Consider the following 20604-nt stretch of genomic DNA (forward strand, 5'->3'; position numbering starts at 1 on the left):
ATCACCTGACAGGTTTTTTCCTGAGTGCACTACTACAAAAAATTTTTTGGGGCCCCTCTCAGACATATCCCTGTCTAATCAAACACCCTCTCTGGAAATAATCAAACACCCTCAAAAATCTGAAACAATCTTAAATTTCACCCGTTCAACACACGAAAACCTCGTCAAAAGATCAAAGACCGTTTGCACAATGTCACCCTTCCTCACTTTACCATGTGTTTTCATTCAGCACAAAATAAAACCAATTTCAACCCCATATCAACCTTAAATTATAAATTTCCTGTCCAAATCTGCCCTCTGAACAGACCTGACCACCGTAATCAAATATCCTGATACTTTACCATTATATATTTCTCCCAATACTCTTCAACAGCCCCGATCTCTCTTGAACTGAAAGCCTCCGACACACACACACACAGGAAGTGTCTCTGCTCCAGCTAATTTGCATAAACCCACAGCTCGACAGCCAACTTAACAAGAGGAATACATGTTTAAACTTTATCACGTTATTGAATTATTTTCATTTTCTTTCTATACTAATCACTTACTTTGATAAATCAGTGCAAGAGCACTCCTGAGTCACTCTTATAGACACTTTTCTTTTGTTTTTTCCATCTATTTTAAATCTTTCCATCAATTGTATTAACCATTCACACCATTCTCTCACTCATACAAGCAGCAAGCAGATCTTCATTGCATATGCTTATGTTCTTAGCCAGGTTTTAAATCAATATCTGTTCATTAAGCTTCAGGAGCTTGTCTTTATAAGGTTAATGCATTTTCTGTTTGTGTGTGTATGGGTATATGTTATTTTGCATCTATGACTTCACAGTCTGTCAGACACCTTTCCAATTCTCCAGTTAAGCAGTCAGTTTTCTTTTTCCCCGAATTACTAACCCTCTGTTTTGATTTCCCACCTTAAATAAAGCACTCCTAGTCTTCAGCCAGGAGCTAGGGCCTGTTTTCCAGGTTCATGGACACATGATTCTGTGAACAATTCAACCAGAAACTTGCCTTAACTTATCCAGTGATGTTAACTTCTACCTTTCTTCCGACTGCTGCTCTGGAGAGTTGGTACGGTTCTGCTTTACCCCTGAAAATAACAAAACTAAGACATTTTCATTATTACCACAAGTGCTTAAATGACCCATTTCTCTGTCTCTAGTCAGAAATACCAATTATGTCATGTTTATATCATGTGTATGAATGTAAGCGTTCTACTTGTTGCATTTTCATGTTAATTGAGTGTAAGCTTGTGTTCTTCGTTGCATGCCAGGTGATCCTCTTAATTAAGTGTAAGCTGCATCTTCATTGCATCCTATATATTCATATTTAACTTATGCATTTCACCACTGAGCTTTAGATTCAAACTATCTCACTTCTGATTCGTTTCAAAAATAATCTCACATGTAACAATTTGTATGTGTGTTTTCTATTCATTAAGGTAATGCCAATTATTTTCTTTCATTATTCTTACCTTTTCTAATGTTTACCTCTTTGTTATGCTGTAGTGGACATCCCTAAACAATTCATGAGTTCAGGTTTCAATTTTCAATCCAATTATATCCTATATTCTCGCAGTCAAACTCGTCCAGCTTCATCTCTCACTGGTCCTCTCTGCACAATGTCCTGTTCGGGCTTCAAAGCTCCAGCAAACACAGTCTCAACTCAGCTGTTGTCTTCTTCTCTGTTTCTTTACAGTCTTTCTTTCAGATTAAGTCCCAGCATGGCAAAATATCACTCAATGTCCAGTGCTCTTCCACAATTCTTTATCCCACTGTTCAACTGCCCAGCCTGTATTTTCACAGTACATGTTACATTACTCTTACATGCTGCTGCTGGTCGTCAGTCGTCAGGGTTAATGGATCAGTGGCACTGCCGTTTGCCTGCTGTATTCAAGTTCACGATGTTCTATCGGTCTTCATCAGGCGATTGACTGTCCTTTGAACTTCTTCTCCGCTTCAGGGACAAAGTGAGAGATCCAGCCGCACAATTTCGAGCCAAAACTGGCTTATTCTCCCAATTCTTTTAATCTACTTTTCTGCTGCTGAACTCAAGGTTGCAAAGTTGAAAGACGCCCACCTGTATTGACACACTAAACCATACAATTAGTATCATATTCATTTTTATCTTAAAACCTCCCTTTTGCTTCATCTGCCCAGAGTTAAATCTCTCTCTCTACTCTGGGTGCACACTTGTCACCGTGAGCTTCCCTTTTATGGGCATGCATTTCCTGTCCCACACACACACATACTTCCTGTTGCAGCAGCCTGGTTACACAGAGCCATATTTCCTGTTCCTCAAACTAATCTAACTCCTTTGTTTTTGTTTTCTTGAATTAAAAGCACTTTCAAACTTTAGCACATCCTACTTTTCATCACACAAGGAATATATTTCACACCCTTTATTCCATACACACCTTTTAAATGCTCTAACCTCTTTCAGACGCCATAACTCGTCTCACACGCACTGCCTTTCTCTCTCTCAAACTTCTCCCTTTTCACTCACTCCGACAAATCATCCAGAGACATTCAAATCAAATACTGACAGCATTCACACAGTTAAAATCACTCAAAATACGCTTTCATACGAGTATCTTGGACATGCCTTCCATGATCAGACAGAGCAAGTCAAAAGAAAAAGAAAAGAAAGACTGAAACCTCTCATCGTCTCACACACACAACTTCTCACCAGTCACACATAACTGAAAATAAAACACACCAGCCTTTATGGCTCAAAATATATACATCTATCAAAATTCAGTCATTTTCTAATCATCCACACTAATATATTCACACTGTATTTACACTCTCATAATAAGCAAAACCAACCTCTTATATACAGGCATTTAGCAAAAAGCTCAGTCCTCTCGACAACTGAAACCACCCTCTCTGCGCGTCACTGCTGCTCATTTGCATTTACACACACAATCAGTGCACTTCCGGCTGTGCATGACTGACACAGAGACTGATCCTACTCATAGATCTCATATTTTATATTACAGACGTCTTAAATTACAACTGCACAGATTTTTTAGGCCTCTTAAATCCTATAAATTTCGACAAATTTATCCATAACGGTCCAACCGATAAAAGTCCCTGACTTTTTGCGACCAATTTTAGCCAGTATTCCGTCCCTGACGGTGGCCCGATTGCTAATGCCCCAACCAAATTTATCGTAGCCAAAAAGCGCAAGAATAGGGGACTTGAACCCCTAGCTTATCTCAGGATGCCCTGTACCCCACGGTCAAGCCAAACCGAGCTAACCCTACTCGCCGGTAGGTCAACAATGCGGCGTCCGCATCGAGGAGGGATCGCAACGTCCGGCTATGCGCTTCTTAACAGACGCCGCTGTCGTTCTAGAAAAATTTAGAATAATTTGAAACAACAATCTACACCCAACACAGGATTAAGATTGAGGACAACCCTCAACAGTTTTAGAGATTCCCCAGTCCTCTTCGGATGTTGCCCGAAACTATCCCTAGTCATCGCTAGGTGAAGGATAGATTTCTCTATCCAGCAGGGAGCGTCACCTCCGAGAAAGTTCTTAAGGGTTGCATAACCAATGGGACTTGAACCCACACAATGACCAAATTCCCTATCATTCTAAAGTTCACTTCGCAGTCCAACTGCTTTAATTCTCTTTTCATTCCTTTATTCTCATTACTCAGTACTGTCACTTATACTTCATTATCATTACTTCAACCGGTAAACTTCATCAAAATTTCGCCAAAATTAAAAACAGACATTTACCAGTAATTCCAGTGAGTAGACTTTAATTTGACATGCCCAATGTGACACCTTTTGAAATATATTTCAACAGGCAGTGTCTTACCTTTAAATGCCCCGGGAATGCCTGCTCACTTTCACCACTGATTACCGCCTGCCCGTCCAATTACCACGGACCCCGGATCTCACCAAAACCCCAACATTCCCTCTCTCTCACCGGAACGAGCCCCAAAATGTTAGGGTTCAATGTTGAGAGAAGAATCCATAAAACCACAGATCCAGGCGTGTGCAATTTAGACGGCATTTTAATGAACACATGTGTGAGTTCAACAACCCAATCAGTGTTGAACTGAACTTACAATCATGAGACAAGGTTTTATATGGGTACAATAACAAAGCCCCCTCTTTTACAAAAATAGACAATAGTACAGCTTACGTCAATCCAAACCACAAAATGTTCCCTGACCTTTAACATTACTCTAAAAACATTGTCTTCGGTCGGTGCTTCCCCTCTTCGCTGTCGCTCGTCTGGTGCACTTCCTCTAAGTACGTCGGCACACTTCTGCATTTCTGTGTGTATGTGTCTGCAGTGTATGCTACGTACGTGTCATGACCTCTCACTATTTGTCTGTCTGTGCGTGCAGAGTTTGCATCTGCTTTTCTGATCCTTAGTTGACCTCAACTTAAGCAACCAACCAGGCTAAGGCCATCCTGTGTGTAATGATCTTGACTTATATGTGAAATATATAAACAACTGTTTCAATCTACCACAACTGCTTAAGGCTTAATCCGCAATAAATGCATACTAAACACCCTTGCACTTAAACTTCTGGCTTCAGTTTCACTTCTGCAAAACATGCTCTGCAGACGCGTTTTGTTTCCTGTCTCATTTTGGCACAGAGAGTATTTTCCTGTCTCTGCCCTCTACACAGAGATCATAAAAGCATTAATAACATTTAAATTATAGATTCAACAGAACCATTTAAAATGGTTCTTCTTTGGACCTGTAATAAAGGCTATAACCATATATTTGAACATCTGAATGCATCTAACTGCAACCTCACTATTAATACTGAAATGTTAATGATGATTATAAAAATAGCAGCAACTAATAGCAGGACAATATTTCTATTCCTGACACTACCCACAGCTTGTGGCCATAGGTGAGGGTAGGGATGTAGATCGACCGGTAAATTGAGAGCTTCGCTTTTACACTCAGCTCCCTCTTCACCACGACGGACCGGTGCAGCGTCCGCATCACTGCAGCCGCAGCACCAATCCGTCTGTTGATCTCCGGCTCCCTTCTCCCATCACTCGTGAACAAGACCCCGAGATACTTGAACTCCTCCACTTGGGGCAGGAACTCATCCCCGACCCGGAGTGGGCACTCCACCCTTTTCCGGCTGAGAACCATGGCCTCAGATTTGGAGGTGCTGATCCTCATTCCCGCTGCTTCACACTCGGCTGCGAACCGTTCCAGTGCGAGCTGGAGGCCTTCACCTGATGAAGCCAACAGAACCACATCATCCACATCTGCTTTTTGCGGAACTGTAAAACAGGTTTGCAGAAATGCCACTGCACTCACTCTGAATCTGTGGGTGTGCTGAGTCAGGTAATAGAGGTGACTATGCAACTTTGGTTGCTTTTTTAACTTCTTTCTGGAAGCATCAAAAGGTTTTATTGACCAGTTTATTGATTACAAAACAGTTAAAGCCAGTTGGAGTGTTTCGGCCTGCTGGCTTTCATCAAAGCAGGAAACCAAACAGAAAACATTACTCTGTGATCCTTGTGTCCTGAATTTACCTGCTTAGATCAGACAGCTTTTCTGTTGAGCTTCTGTTTTTTCATGGATTAATTTGCCGTAAAATGAGATCTGATCCTTCCAATTTAATGTTCTGATTGTAAGACCTCCACATAGGACCTGCTGTGCTACTTTGGCTGATTGTTTGTTCCGGAGAAATCACCACACCGGGTTGTAGAGCGCTGTTAAGTAAAACAGTGCTGAACAGCAACAGACTGGGAGGAATTTGAAATTAAGGAAACCAGTGGGGTGAAAATAAAAGTCAGAGGCATCAGGAAACTCGGCAGCTGATGTATTTTAAATAAAACAGATTCTAGAAACACTCCTCAGATGAAGATGACAGCTGCTGGTTACACCTACCTGTGCTGGTACACCTGTCAGTCAAAGCAGCAACTGCGGCCTTCTACACATTACACCTACAGAATGGAAACCCATGTCCTGAAGCTCCAGTGCCCAGTTTTTCTGCTGATTTTAATGCCAAAGGAGGTTTGAAACTGCAGTTACTCAGTCAGCAGAGCACTGGTGACTTTTAAACACTGTGCACCTCAATAGTTGGCATCCCCACTCTCCCCACTTCATGGCTGAATTTCTCTGGTTCCTGAGCACTTATAGCTGATCATGGAATATCTGGGAAGAAAACAATTTCACAAGCTCACTTGTTGCAATCATGGCACACGACACTCGAATACAGTGAGCTCTTTACAACAACTCATCCTTTCTAAAATGTTTGTAAAAACAGACTGCATGAATAGGTCCTCGATTTTATGCACCTGTGGCATAAATCAAAAAGAATAAACCTGTGGAATTCAAAGATGAAGACATGGCCCTTTTGGGACCCTTATTTTTGTCTATGTAGTGTATAAGTAAATAGATGTCTGAATTCATTCATTGCACAAACCAGTTTAGTGATCGACTATCTTATGCAGGACTACTTTACTATGACTTCTATTATATTTTTCCAAAGAATAAAAAGCAGTCTGAGCGACCGCTCAAGCAATCTAACTGCTAAGCTCATTTTGGAGGAATTCAACGCTTACAAGGACAAAAAGTTAAGAGTGTAATAATAATAATAATAATAATAATAATAATAATGATAATAATAATAATAATAATTATTATTATTATTATTGTTGTTGTTGTTATTATTATTATAATACAGGACATATTTATGCCAGAAAATGTTTTAATGGCAGACTGCACTAATATGTGCTTGAATTTATACACTGTGGCAATGGAACTTAAAACCCTTGAATCCAAAGGTTAAAAGGTGTTGCCCACTGTGTCCCAAACATGTTTACTTCCCCCCCCCCCCTACATCTATTGTACATTTGGATATTTTAACATCTGTGGGGACTGACTTGCTATTGGCCTCAAATGGCCATTGTAGAAAAGCCGTTTTTGGCCCTCGCTTTGGTTTTATTGATTTAACGCTTAAGGTGTCCGCTTTAAACAAAAACTAAAGCTACTGACTCTGACCCCAAACTGATCGTTTTCATTTGAATCTTAAGAGACTTATCAGACTTCTTGGCTTGTCTGCATATTTTTAGTGTCTTTTAGCTTGTTGAAGTCTACTGACTTAGTTCATTCTCATCATTCTGCTTGACTTGGTTTCTAGCAGCAGACAGTTGCTGTCAGAGGTGAAAAAGTCCAATAAACACCTGCAACACCTGCCAGCAATAAACATAAAGTACACATTTACATACTGAAGCTAGTGGAGCATTTTTCTCGTGAGTCACTCGAAACCAAAACAAAGCTAAAAGGAAACTGATTTTTGGACCTATACTGTCAGGTGGACACATACATGACCCCATACAGGATGTTTAAATAAGTAACTGTTTGCTAAAGTTTTCAGTTTTACCTTGTTTACAATATTTACATCATGTTCCACTGCCCCCTAGTTGCAGCTCCAATGGAGGTTTGAACAAACAGTCTTATTTAAGCCGGAGTATGGAAAGCTCAATGTTCAAGTGTCACGTGATCATAGTGTAATTGGATAGTTCAAAAAATGGGAAACAAAAATTAGAGAATGGGAATAAGGAGCTTTGTCAACTAATTGATTTAATGAAAATACTAGCCTAACAAGCAGCACTGATGTTAGCTGTATTAGTACACTTGGTTCAAAAGTAATGTTCTTCAAAGATAATGTTCACTCTGCAGTAATAATCCATAGCTGCATAGCTGCCAGCTACTGTCTGGATTGGCTTTTATTCTCAGACAGGAAGCTACTTCCATGTTTTTCTGTTATTAATATATGGAATCAGCATTAGCTCCTAAACTGTAGCCACATTTTTGGTTTTAGGAATTTGAGATTGTCAAAATTGGAGCAGACAGTTACTGGCAATGACAGGTGTCCTGTTTATGTCATCAGGTTTATTGGTTTCATTGATCACTTCATGCTCTTGATGGAACACACATTAACCTTGTTTTGTCAACTTTGTGTTGGCAACGGAAAGAAAGCCTTTAAATCGTGACCAAACTTTAGCACAGAGTGAACCGATGTTACTCCACAACTTTGACGGCATTAAGGAAAATGCGTGTGCGGGGCTCGGTGAGTTCTGAAGAGAGCACTTCATTCCAAATTGGTCCTTATATTTATAATCCACCTAATGGAGAGCAAAGCAGACATCCCCATCAATCTGTTTACATCTTCATATCTCCTGTGTAAAAATCCAATCAGACTAGTGATCAGCCTCCGAGCTCCATTTGACCCGAGAGCAAATAATTCATCACTCTGACCAAATAATACCACCCTGCCAGTCCCCAGTCATTATCCCACTTCACCCGCACATACACTGTATTTAGACCCTCTGCGCAAGATGCTGTTTGTTAAATGTTTAGAGAAAGTGACACAATAGCAGGCTATGGCGATTACATGCTTGTATCGTTCCAAACCCCAATGAGGACACACACAGCACACGTGTGCAGGTCGGCCCCTGGGATTGGTTTTAATTAAATCACGATAACAGGAGCGGGCCAAGATCTCATCCCTCCATTCTCCCTCAAACCATCACCTAATCACACACAGCACATACACTGACACACACACACACACTGTAATTATCAGCCCTACTTTTACACCCCACTATATAATTACGCTGTCAATTTGCAACGCTAAGATTTACTGCCGAGCCCTGAACACAAAGCATTTTTTTGCTTTAAATTCTGTAAGGACAACAATGGCTGAGCCGGGCAAGCGACCCAAACTTTGTTCACTCTTAAATTATTATTCATGGGATTTACAATAGGGTGTCTGCAGAGTGCTGAGTGAGTGCCAGTGCGTGTCCTAATAGTATTGTGTTATACAGTGCTGTATTGTTAGCAGACCACTAAAGCTTCCCATCTATCGCTCGGTCTCATTTAGCCAGACACAATGGTGCCTGGACAATGATGGTGTGGAGTACTATTCACCTCAGCATGTGTGTGTGTGTGTGTGTGTGTGTGTGTGTGTGTGTGTGTGTGTGTGTGTGTGTGTGTGTGAATATGCACATGTGCACACAGACACACAGATACAATTACATCATGTGTCTATTGGGAAAAAAACACAGGCAAACACACACCTGCAGGCACTTGAATTGATACGAGTAGAGAGGCGTGCATGTTCCATGGCACGCACATATTCATGCATGCAATTTTCCTAAAGTGCATCACAGCTGCAGAACAGAGCAAATGCGTTCATACGGGTGCACAGAGCAAATACAGAAACACAAGCACGCACAGACACGGCAACACAAAGACCGTCTCACTGTTGTTCAAGTGATGCTTATGCTTTGGGAGTGCTTCCTGAAATAAGGACATGAAAATGTTTAACCCCCCAGTAACCCCAGTGGACCCAAGTAAGGAGTTGAACTCAACAGACAATAAAATTTGTGGCACACGAAGAAAATATAGTGTAACAGACTGAAAGTGCTTGGGCACACTTATACATATCAGTTTGGACAGGTCCAAGTTTAATGTAAAAGTAAAATCCATTTTAATTTGGCAGTATGGCTCTGCTAATGTGGCGCTCGGGAGCAAGTCTGACAAGTAACACAATTTGTGTAATTTTGCCACTGTATATCACCATAGTGCATTTTAAATCCAACAGTCAGGACCGAAGTGCACACTTTCAGATTTAAATAGCCAGTGATATAAGTGTCAGAACCAGAGAATCAGGCCATCCTAATAAATATAGCACTGCTGATAATTTACATATGATTGCTTATGCTGTAATTCAGTTCAGCTCAAAAATGCAGAAGGAAATGAACAAATCCTCTGCCTCAGATTGCTAATCTGTGGGGGTTTCCGCTTTTTTATTGTTTTGCTTTTTATTTTATCCTTGGAATGTAGATTTACTTGCTCCTAAATGATGTGTAAGTATAATTACAAGTAAAGGTTCTCTGACTTAAAACACGCATGAGTACTTTTTGATAAAAAGAAATTTGCCAAGAATTTCTATGTGAAAATTATTACCCAGCTTTCAGCTGCCTTTCAGCCAAGCAAACACACATGAAAATAATCATACTTCAGAGGAAAGATGCAATAATTAGTCACACTTGCTTATGAGTAGCATGTAAGGTTGTCTTGAGAAGTTTGGACTTACAGTACAGTAGACGGTTTCCTGAACTCAACACGTTGGATTGCCTCTGTTCCTGTTCCTCACTTCTTTCTGTCTGATTTTGTCTGTTGTTCATTCTCAGGTGCTTGTAATCCCAGTTGCCACTTGTCAGTCACATGGTGTGGTGGAACTTGACACCTTTCTCCTTGGGTGTTCTGTTGTTCTTGTCATTATTTAAAACAAATAAAAAAAACTTATCTCTCTGCTACACACACCACAAACTGTTTGTTTACTTGAGATCTGAAGCAGATCTAAGAGAAACACTGTTGTGGTATATGAAAGGGTGACGGAGGTTCCAGAAGAAGGTCATTCGTTTTTAGCTTATAATTTCAGTGTCACAGTACTTTGTTCTTATGTCTGTTTTTACCCTGGATAAACTCTTTTGCACTTCCTGTCAACGTCTTAACTGGAACTAAATCAAAGAGCAATGAGCAGAGCCGAAGAGATGAATAAAGTGAGAAAACAAAACTGAAAACTGGCTGCACACATTGCATGCTAACCTATAGCATAACAGTGTGATCACACAGTTCCCTCAGGCTATCAAAGCCTCACGTTACGCCACGCTAATATAAATCAATAAAGTCCATAAGGCTGTGCCAGACATTGCTCTCGTCTTCATTTTATGTTCTATTCACATTTCAACTTGCTTTCTATTTCCTCGTTTTACTTAGTTATCTGTGTGCTCTCTGCTGTAGCAGGCAATTGAACCCCACAGTGAAACAGAACGATAGCTAACTACAAAGATGAATTTACTCACTGGGTCATAATAAGCTAGTAGCCATAGTAAGCTAACAGCTAAATCCATGCCTGTAGGTGAGAAAAGTTAATTTCATGCCTAAAGACCCAGACTGGGAGTAAGCTATAAAGCTAAGGATACAAAAAGAAGGTTTAAACCACAGCTAAAATCACAGAAAGATACTACACAGTTCAGACAGACAGCTCTAAAGTCATAGTAAGACAGCTAAAATGAAGCCGTTTGGGGTTGGTTGGTGTGTACAGATTTTAGTTTTAATTCTAAGAACCCGTCTTTATCTTTTAAGATAAAAAGCAGGCTTTCAAAAAAGATGCAGTCCCTATTTAATTCCCTCTGTTTGATAAGTATACGTATATAACTTCCGCATGATGTGCTCCTTTGTCCTGTTAATGTTTCTGCATCATACTGTTAGCACAAAATCAATGCTTCTTTTCTCAAGAAGGATTTTATTGTGAAGCATATTTTGTAAAAGTGCTCTGGAAAACTCACATTGTGGCAGTACACATTTCCTCCTATCATTTCTCAGTTGGGTCGTCCATGGACAAAACGTCCACACATTCAACTGAACACTCATTCTCTCCTCTCACTGTCAAAGACTGCAATCTGCTCCAGATATCAGAAGGTTTTTAAATGTGTTTTGCCTCATCACGCAATATTTCTACTAGTGTTATTATAAAGGCCGGCCCAGCTATAACCATAGCATGTACAGCTAAACATATAGCTAGTGATGAAGAACAGCATCTAATATAATAGTGTTAGTAAAGGAAACTATCTAGCTTTGATAGTGAGACTGACTAACATATCCAAAGGCACCGTCATGGTCCTGAGTTTTTGAACCCCTGAATTTAATGTTTTTGGACATTGAATTCTTGTTATTAATAATTTATATCAATAATTATTAATGGTTTTTTGTGTGGTCGTGTTGTTTGGACTTGCCTCCTTTATTATTAAATGTGCGCTTTCAGGTCATTTAGTTTGTTTCAGTTATAATTGCATCATCATTCTGTGACACAGCATAAATGTTCTTAACAATCTTTGGTTACTGTATGATTTCTAAGGCAGTTGTTATTTTGTTTTTTAGAGTAAAATAATCAGAAGTTGAACCCATAAAATGAGCACATGTTTAGTAGTTTGAAAATGTTAAAACATTTGAGGTTACTAGGTCACTACTAGCAGAATGATCTGTTGGTTATTTAGTCAGAGGGACCTGTCCCAGACTCTGTGAAGTAAAATGGGCCTCAGTCACTAATATTTGTATAGAACAGGGTTTTAATTAGAGCAAAAAAGGAATCGACGTGGAGACTCAGTGTTCATGACACATGTGCACTGGCAAATTTTGTTTTTACCACTGTATGTTGGTAAATCAGAATCATTCTAAAATCTACATACAGCCACACCCTCATTTCTCTGTGTAAGACAACACATTTGTCTTTATTTGCATTAGGTTCAATTCAGTTTTATTGATACAGCGCCAAATCACAACAACAGTCGCCTCAAAGCGCTTTATATTGTAAAGTAGACCCTACAATAATACATACAGAGAACAACTCAACAATCATATGACCCCCTATGAGCAAGCATTTTGGCGATAGTGAGAAGGAAAAACTCCCTTTTAACAGGAAGAAACCTCCAGCGGAACCAGGCTCAGGGAGGGGCGGGGCCATCTGCCGCAATCGGTTGGGGTGAGAGAAGGAAGAGAGGACAAACGACATGCTGTGGAAGAGAGACAGAGATTATTAACAAGTATGATTCAATGCAGAGGTCTATTAACACATAGTGAGTGAGAATGCATGGAGTAAGTGGTAAAATTTGAGAGAGCTAAGCCAATAATAATTTTACTGCTGAAGAAATTCAAGCCATTTCCAAGGTGGAAGTTGGAGAAGGCACACTTTTCAAAAGTGTTTCCTCAGGAGTAACAATGGTAGAGAAAAATGATGCGTGGGCTGCAATAAGCCATGTGGTTACTGTTGTATCCCTGCAGCACTGACTCAGGCTAAGGTAAAAAGGAAATGATTCGACATTAAAGTCGAGGCAATAAGAGAATAATGGACCGGAAGAAAAAGGAATGGAATGGAAGACATGGACCACTTTATCTGTCAGCCGAAGATGTGAGACGTGGCAATTATTTGGAAAACATCTCTAAGAGGGATATTACCCAAATATTCAATCACTACAAATTTTATTCAAGAAAAAAAACATGCATTCTATTTATACAGTGCCAACAGTGGTGATCTCAAGGCCTTTCAAACTGGTCTGCATACCCACGTCCTGCATACCCGAATGGGCAGGTTATCCACAACCAGCTGGTTCAGCTGGATGCAGTGAATGACAGCAACAGGCATAAGACTTCGTAACATGAAGGACAAGCCACTATCATTACTGGAAGGGAAAAAATAACAATAACAGCTCACAAAACAAAAGGGGTTGGTACCAGGTAGCTCCCACAAGCTTTGGGAGTCCTCTTGCCTAATTTCTGATTGGAGTCAGCTGGCTAAGGTAGTATTTAAGGTAGTATTTTAGTATTTCTCACAAGTATTGAGACAGGTTGCAGCTTTAGTCGCTAGGCAAACGGGACGCGTTTTGCATCCCTTCACTGGCCTTCAGTGAAGGGATGCAAGAACAGTTGACTTTTCTGTTACTAACATATAAAGCTCTACAGGGACAGGCCTCTGCTTATATAGCAGAGCTTCTAAAACCTTATCACAGCAGCCGGCCTCTCCGAACCTCTAACCAGCTAGCTTTCCTTTAATTTTTTCCCCTTTATTTTCAGCCATAGTTTAAAACTATTTGCATGTATGTGTGTATAGTGGACTGAATGTCTGTCTGTAGCTCTGTGTTTTGAAAAGTGCTATACAAATAAATTTTTATTATTAGTATTCATTATATCTGTAGTCACCTAAAATGTTATGAAATATGTTACCACAAACAAAACCAAGTGTTTAGATTTAAGAACTTCCATATCCCAAAAGACTCAGCAACAAGCCATCTGCTTCTCACAGCTCCTGCCTCCAAACACTTTCCTACTGTGCTGTTATTTAAAATGAATAAGCTGTGGGTATCTCCTGTCCACAGCATTGAATATGTGGCAGTTGGAATAACAGATTATTTAAACGTTGGTGAAATGGAAATTTTTACAGTTTATGCATTGAATGAAATCAGTAGATGGAGCTTTGATGCACACACGAATGCAGCGCCGTTGCTCCATTAGTGTTTGGCAGTGTTTGTATTGCCAGAATTGCCTCTTCGTGGGACTCAGAAATAGATTGTCATAAGAGTATTAGCCTGATGATGCTATTTAATACTTTGGGACTGGCATGGCTGAGAAACCTTGGCCTGATCTGCTGTTTCCCTCAGAAATGTCCCTGCAGTGAGGAAAGCCATGGTGGAGAAAACTTGAATCCAAAAAAAATCCATTGGTGGATTCGTTTCCTTTTAAATGAAATCATTGCTGTGGTCATGCTCTAATGCCCCTTTTTGAACAAGAAGTCCCAAATACAAAGGTGTGAGTGAAGCTGAATTAGGAATCAATTATTTTTGCAATTTCCTATAAGAAGGCTATTATTAAGAAAAGTTCAAACAACAGTTTGTGTATCAGTTTGACACACAAAGGAAACAATGGAAACATAAGAAACACCAGTCGCTGTGTTATTTTTTGTATGTAGTGTGGTCTGACTATGATGAATAGATGTAATAAATGAATGCACAGGAGACTCACAGACGTACCCTCCTTCACTGTTTCCAGAATCAGTTTTGTATGTAACCACAATAAATCAAACAGCAAATGGCAAAGTTTTTTTTTCTTGTTTACTGTTTCTTGTTTATGAGCTTTCTTGGTAGCTCCCCTGTCTGCTGCGCGCTGATGCATTCTTTGTCTTCTGTTTTTTAGGCTCATCAGGTGGCTGAGTATGTAATTTTGTTGTTAAAGGTACCCTGTGGAGCTTTATTGTAAAGAATGAATGCTTGTTTACTCACCAGGCTGAATTTTGTGCATCCTTAAAAGGTCGGGTGATCAGCTGACAGAATCAGCGAGACCTTTTCTTCAACATGACTGGGAAACCCAGTTTTTACTTTTAAATTTTTTTGTTTACCCACTTGTGTTCTTCCTCATCACAAGATCAAGCAAAACATAAAAAATGTTCAAATACAGCAGGGTACCTAAGACAAGTCAACATTATAAGAAATATTGATCACACTGAGTGCTACAGTGTGAGTGCAGCTGTACAAAAGTTTTATGAAACTGTTTGACCAGCGAGTGATGTTCAGCACTGCTACTAGAATTCTGCCTCAAGAGCTCCTGAGAAGTCAGAAAGTACAACCCCAACAGGGGAGTTGGGCCGAAGGCCTAAATTTAGACTCTTGATCCTCCAGTAAAAACAAATGTAATGTCTTTAAAAAGCTTACGCTGAGCAAAAAAATGTCTATGCATGCAAAAGAAAACAATTCTAACTTGCAGGGCCCAAATACTGATGAACTACAATCAACATTTTTCTCTCTCCAAACACGCTTATATGCCCTTTGCTGATGGGCTTTACTTGCAATAGATACGCAGTCATATAGGTCAGCTGGAGTGGGTCAGGTATAAAGTGGGACGAAGTTAGCACAGAGTCTGGACAACCTCCTCTTGGGCAAAAATGGCTCAGATAAGCTGTGATCTCCAGTGGCTGGCAGCAGGTTTAGGATATGCCTATCATGTAATAGCTCTAATATCTTATCTTCTCCACCTGAGCGCCATTTATCTCTGTGATTAGCCTGCAGTATTGCACATGGAGCAGTAATGAGCCTGACACCAACATAACCTAATAACTGTGGAGGTGTTACAGCACTTTCCTGTTTGTGCCTTTGTGTAGCTAATTTGAAAAAGGGAATTTGCCTGTGGCTTTAGACTTATAAGTCTTCTGAGTGTTAAAGTTGAGTTTTGTTTTACTTCAGATTTTTTTTAATTAGAAAATGTTACATTTCAGTTTTTCTGCTAAAATCTCGTTTTTCAGTTGTGTGTTCCACAGAGGCACCAACTTGATAAAAAGGGGTCGCCATTAACTGGACCCAGTCGTTAACCCTAACCTCGGATGGCTCCTCAATTAACTAGTGGATGTCCAAAGGTTGAACATCACAAAAAGAAAAGACTGTCAAATTTAAAAAAAATAGCTGCTTTCAGTATTTCAATTCAGTTTTATTTATATAGCGCCAAATCACAATTACAGTCGCCTCAAGGTGCTTTATATTGTAAGTTAAAGACCCTACAATAATACAGAGAGAAACTCTTTGGGTAAGCATTTGGCGACAGTGGGAAGGAAAAATGCCTTTTTAACAGGAAGGAACCTCCAGCAGAGCCAGGCTGAGGGAGAGGCAGCTATCTGGGAGCTGGATGTGGGTGAGGGGAAGGAGGCAGGAGGCAGGAAAAAAGACCAATGATAACTAATGATTAAATGCAGAGTGGTGTGTAAACACATAGTTAAGAGGTGAGTGAAGACGAAACACTCACTGCATCATGGGAAGCCCCCAGCAGCCTAGACCTATTACAGGATTCATGGTCACCTGATCCAGCCCAAACTATAAGCTTTGTCAAAAAGAAAAGTTTGAAGCCTAATCTTAAAAGTAGAGCGGGTGTCTGTCTCTCAAATTCAAACTCCCTGCTTCAACAGAAGAGGAAAGCTGAAGGCTCTGCCTTCCATTCTACTTTTATATATCCCAGCAAACACAAGTAAAGCAGTAGTCCGAGAGCAAAGTGCTCTATTGTGGTGATAAGGCACTATGAGGTTATTAAGATAAGATGGGGCTTTGATTATTGAAGACCTTGTATGTGAGAAGGATTTTAAACTTGATTCTGGATTTAAGAGGGAGCCAATAAAAAGAAGCCAATGTATAAGAAATATGCTCTCTTTATACTATATACTATATAAGTCCTGTATGGATACATTTATCTAACTGTGTACATCTGTGTGGATGTGCTTGTGACTTGAGCTAAAGTACACTAAACTTACAGAGAGATAATACATACCAAACCCATTTGCATGTCTGCAGTTTCTTTCTCTGTGTGACCCACTCTGACACCAGCTTACCTCAGAGGACTGCTGTCTTGTCTACTGGCCAAGTATCACTGCGTCTGGATAACTGCAGCCTAGAATATTCTGTTCAGCTAGAGGTGGCGGATGTGAGGGGAAAATAGAGGCGAGGATGGTGAATTACCAGGGGCAAATTGCCACACTGATTGCAAAGGCGTGCCACCCACTGATGATTTGCATAAATAAATATTCAGTAATTATGTGGAGACCTTGTGCACAGAAGAAGTTTCTGCAAATATCCTCCTGTCACACATGGAACTAGAAACCTCTGTGTGAGAAATGCTTAAAACATAACTACACCCACACTCGAGCTCTTTCCTGTCCTGACAGGCGTTTAAGGATTGCTATAAATTACTTTAAACTGTACCACAGTGTTTAGATTTTTTTCATTGTGTTTTCCTTCACTTTCTGAGTCTTTTTACTTCACACTACACCTGTAAAAAGTAAAGCCATAAAATATTTACAAGGCTTCTGGCTCACCTCAGGCGTCAGCGCGAAGATCTAACATCTGAAACCTGTGAACGTCTGTTTTCTTTTCCAATTTAAAAAAAATATGCTATGTTTTGGTTTTTCTCGGAGTCAGATGAATAATTTGCCAATTTCATGTGATTACTTGTGATTTACAGCAAACTGATGACCCCCCCAAAAAAGAGTGCTGGGAGTAAAATAAAACAGTGAAGTTGTGGGCTGGAAAACAGGCTCAACAAGGATAGGTCTTAACATTGTGATGTTGGCGATCAGGTGTTTTTTCTTCAGTAAGGAAACGTGGCACACAGGCATGTGGACATACAGGTGCACAAAATATGGAGAACACCCTACCTCACCCCACCCCAGTCACAGAGTCACTAAAAGCTTTATGGTATAATATTAAATGGAAATTGAAGCAGCCAAAGCCTTTCGTATGTTTTTTATGAGGATAAAACACAGACACCTGTTGTTCCCTGACGATCTCCTCCTCTCCTCCTGTCAGCGCCTCTCATCAGCACCACTTCTCTCCCTCTAGCCGTTCAGTCACAGTTCCCAGATGAGTACTGAAGCGATAATTAATGTTCAGAGAGCTCTTCTCACAATCACACACACATTTGGGAAAAGAATAAACTTTTTTTCTTTAATATAAAAAATAAATAAATAAAATAATGCAGACAAAGCGGCAATATTCTCTATAAAGTGTGAATGTGAAATGGCTGTCTGTCTGTATGTATGTATGTCACCCTGTACTTCTTCTTTAGCTCCTCTCTCAGGCTTTGGTATTTCTCAAGCTTTCTCAAGCTTCTCTTGTTCCATCTTCCTGATGTTGCTTGGTACTTGGTATAGCTACAGCTATCTTCCTTTGCTTGTCCAGCACAACTCTGTGCAATTGGTTATCCATCAGCAGTTTGTCTGTCTGTATCTGGAAGGTCCTCAGGATCTTATCTCAGTGATCCCATTTTGACCTTGGAACTTCTAGACCATACTCAGCACGGATGTTCTGGCAGCCACTTGGTTATGGCATTCCATGTGTGCCCTGTCTGCTGGCATCAGTCTGGCTTCTTTATTTAGCTCCAACAGATCTTCTGCTTGTTTATTTCATTTTGGAGATACTGCGTCTGTGATAGGTAGCTGAGTTTGGGAGAGACTATTTGGCTCAGCAGTGAGGGGACATAGCGAGGGGTGAACTGTGCATTTAAAAGTTCAACAGTATTCTGGAGCAATACTATGCAAACTTAACTCAGTTAAAAGCAAAAATAGACTTGAGTTAATACTAAAACTGGGGCAGGAATGGTGCTCTGATCACTATAGTTCTATAGATACAGAATAGGTATGACATATTCAAGTGGCTGAGGACACGTATAGTTAGATCTATACATTAACAGTGATAGAATCTTTGTAAATTTTACCTCTGTACATCACCACAGTGGATTTTAATTACACAGTCTTTCAGCATCAAATGAAGGGGTTAATGAAAATTACGATGAACTGTTTAGAAATTACAGACATTTCCCCTATTTTTAGAATTTCAAATTCTAACATGTTAAATATAATTTTTAAGACTTGGATGAAAATCCTTTGTGGTCCATGACTGCCTCTAGTCAAAAACCCATGGACATCATCAACTGCTGAGTTTCCTCTGTTGAGATGCCCTGCCAGGCCCTTACTGCAGGCGCCTTCAGCTGCTGCTTGTTTGTGGGTCTCTCTGCCTTCAGTTTTGCACCTGGCTGTAAACCCTTATTGCTGAAGGCATCTCTTGATTGTGGATGATGGTACACCTACCTCGTTGAGAGTATTCTTTACCTGGTTAGATGTTAAGCACTGAGGTACTGTTGCTATCTTGCAGTTTGTAAATGTGTTTTGTTCTCTCCAGTGTCCAGTTAGGAGCAAATGTCAGTGTGTTATACATCCTTAGTTCATCTTCATGGAGTAAATGAGCTAGGAAGTGGCAGTGGACAGGCAGTCATGCCATTAATGTCTCTCTAACTTGTATGTTCATAGTAAGTAATGAATTTTAAAACAGGCTCCTATTTTCATGTCCGCATGTGTAAGTAAACAACTTTAGCTTTGTCACTCGGTCTTCTTTTGCTGTTTCTGTCTACTGACTCAAAGATAGAAGGATTTTGTTTTTAACCAGCACAGTAGAGATAGCTTTAGGCTCCACAGTGGCATCGTAAAGGGAAACAACATCGAAGACAGGAAGTAGTACAACTCATTCATCTTCTGTGGAAAGTTGAGAAAACATTTGACAGAAGCGACACACAGCTTAGAAAATTAGATTTAAAATGAGACCATACTACTTGCATTAGAGTATGACACTTTCTTCTTAATATTCAGTATTTACAGCACACAACAACAGAGTGCTTTGCCTGTGTTATGTGTAGAAACAGCCAGTCCACTCCTTTGGACCAGACCCAATCACTGAATTAAACTGTAGCACAGAGGTCAGTTTTGGTCCTGTGTTTTTGCCCATTTAATACATAACCATAGACATTCCAAGCTTACTATTAGACTTATTAGGTCAAGATTAAATGAAGGCGTAAATATCTTATGTCATTGTCTAGTGATATACCTAGCCCTGCACACGAGGACAAACTCCTGCATTAAAATGAAATACTGAGCTGAGGGCCAAACACCAGCGTTCTGTAACTTTAGCGCGGATCTGTTTTACAGTCAGCAAATGTGGTTTTTCAAAATAAAAATCCACAGAGGCCACAGCCATGAATTCCAAGAGAATCAGTTATTAAAAACGCAACAGTACCTAATGTGGCAGTAACGAGAGCTGACAGACTAACTGCAGATGACACTTTCTTCTGACAGTGGAAGCTCAGCATGGTGCAGGCAAAGATTATGCAAAACAGAGTCATCACGTGTGACCTTCAGACCTGTGGCTACAGGGTCAACAACACATCAGATGTGTGAATGACGTGTTCTCCACACACATGTTGCACAAGGTTAACTGCAGCAGCTGCAGGGATTAGCTTTCCTGTTTAGTTTGTCACGTTTGATTTGAGTCTAAAATAAAAATTTGTGGAGTTATGGAAAAGATTATATAAAACTAGTCTCACAATGTGAATTACTTCCCAACCTTCAAATGTATTTCTGGCTGTAAGGCAGCTAATACCTTTTTTCCCCCCGCTGCTGTAATTACATGGAGTCACACAGCCAGTTTCTCCCCACAGTACCAAGTTTTTCTA

General features: G+C 40.1%; 1 protein-coding gene across 2 annotated transcripts in view; it reads left to right on the forward strand.

The window, feature by feature from the left end:
• Positions 1 to 20604, forward strand: part of b3gat2 (beta-1,3-glucuronyltransferase 2 (glucuronosyltransferase S)) — a 77733-nt gene that overhangs the window by 38057 nt on the left and 19072 nt on the right. The window lies entirely within an intron of this gene.

The sequence above is a fragment of the Oreochromis aureus genome, linkage group 13, assembly GCF_013358895.1.
Source record: "Oreochromis aureus strain Israel breed Guangdong linkage group 13, ZZ_aureus, whole genome shotgun sequence".
Lineage (NCBI taxonomy): Eukaryota > Metazoa > Chordata > Actinopteri > Cichliformes > Cichlidae > Oreochromis > Oreochromis aureus.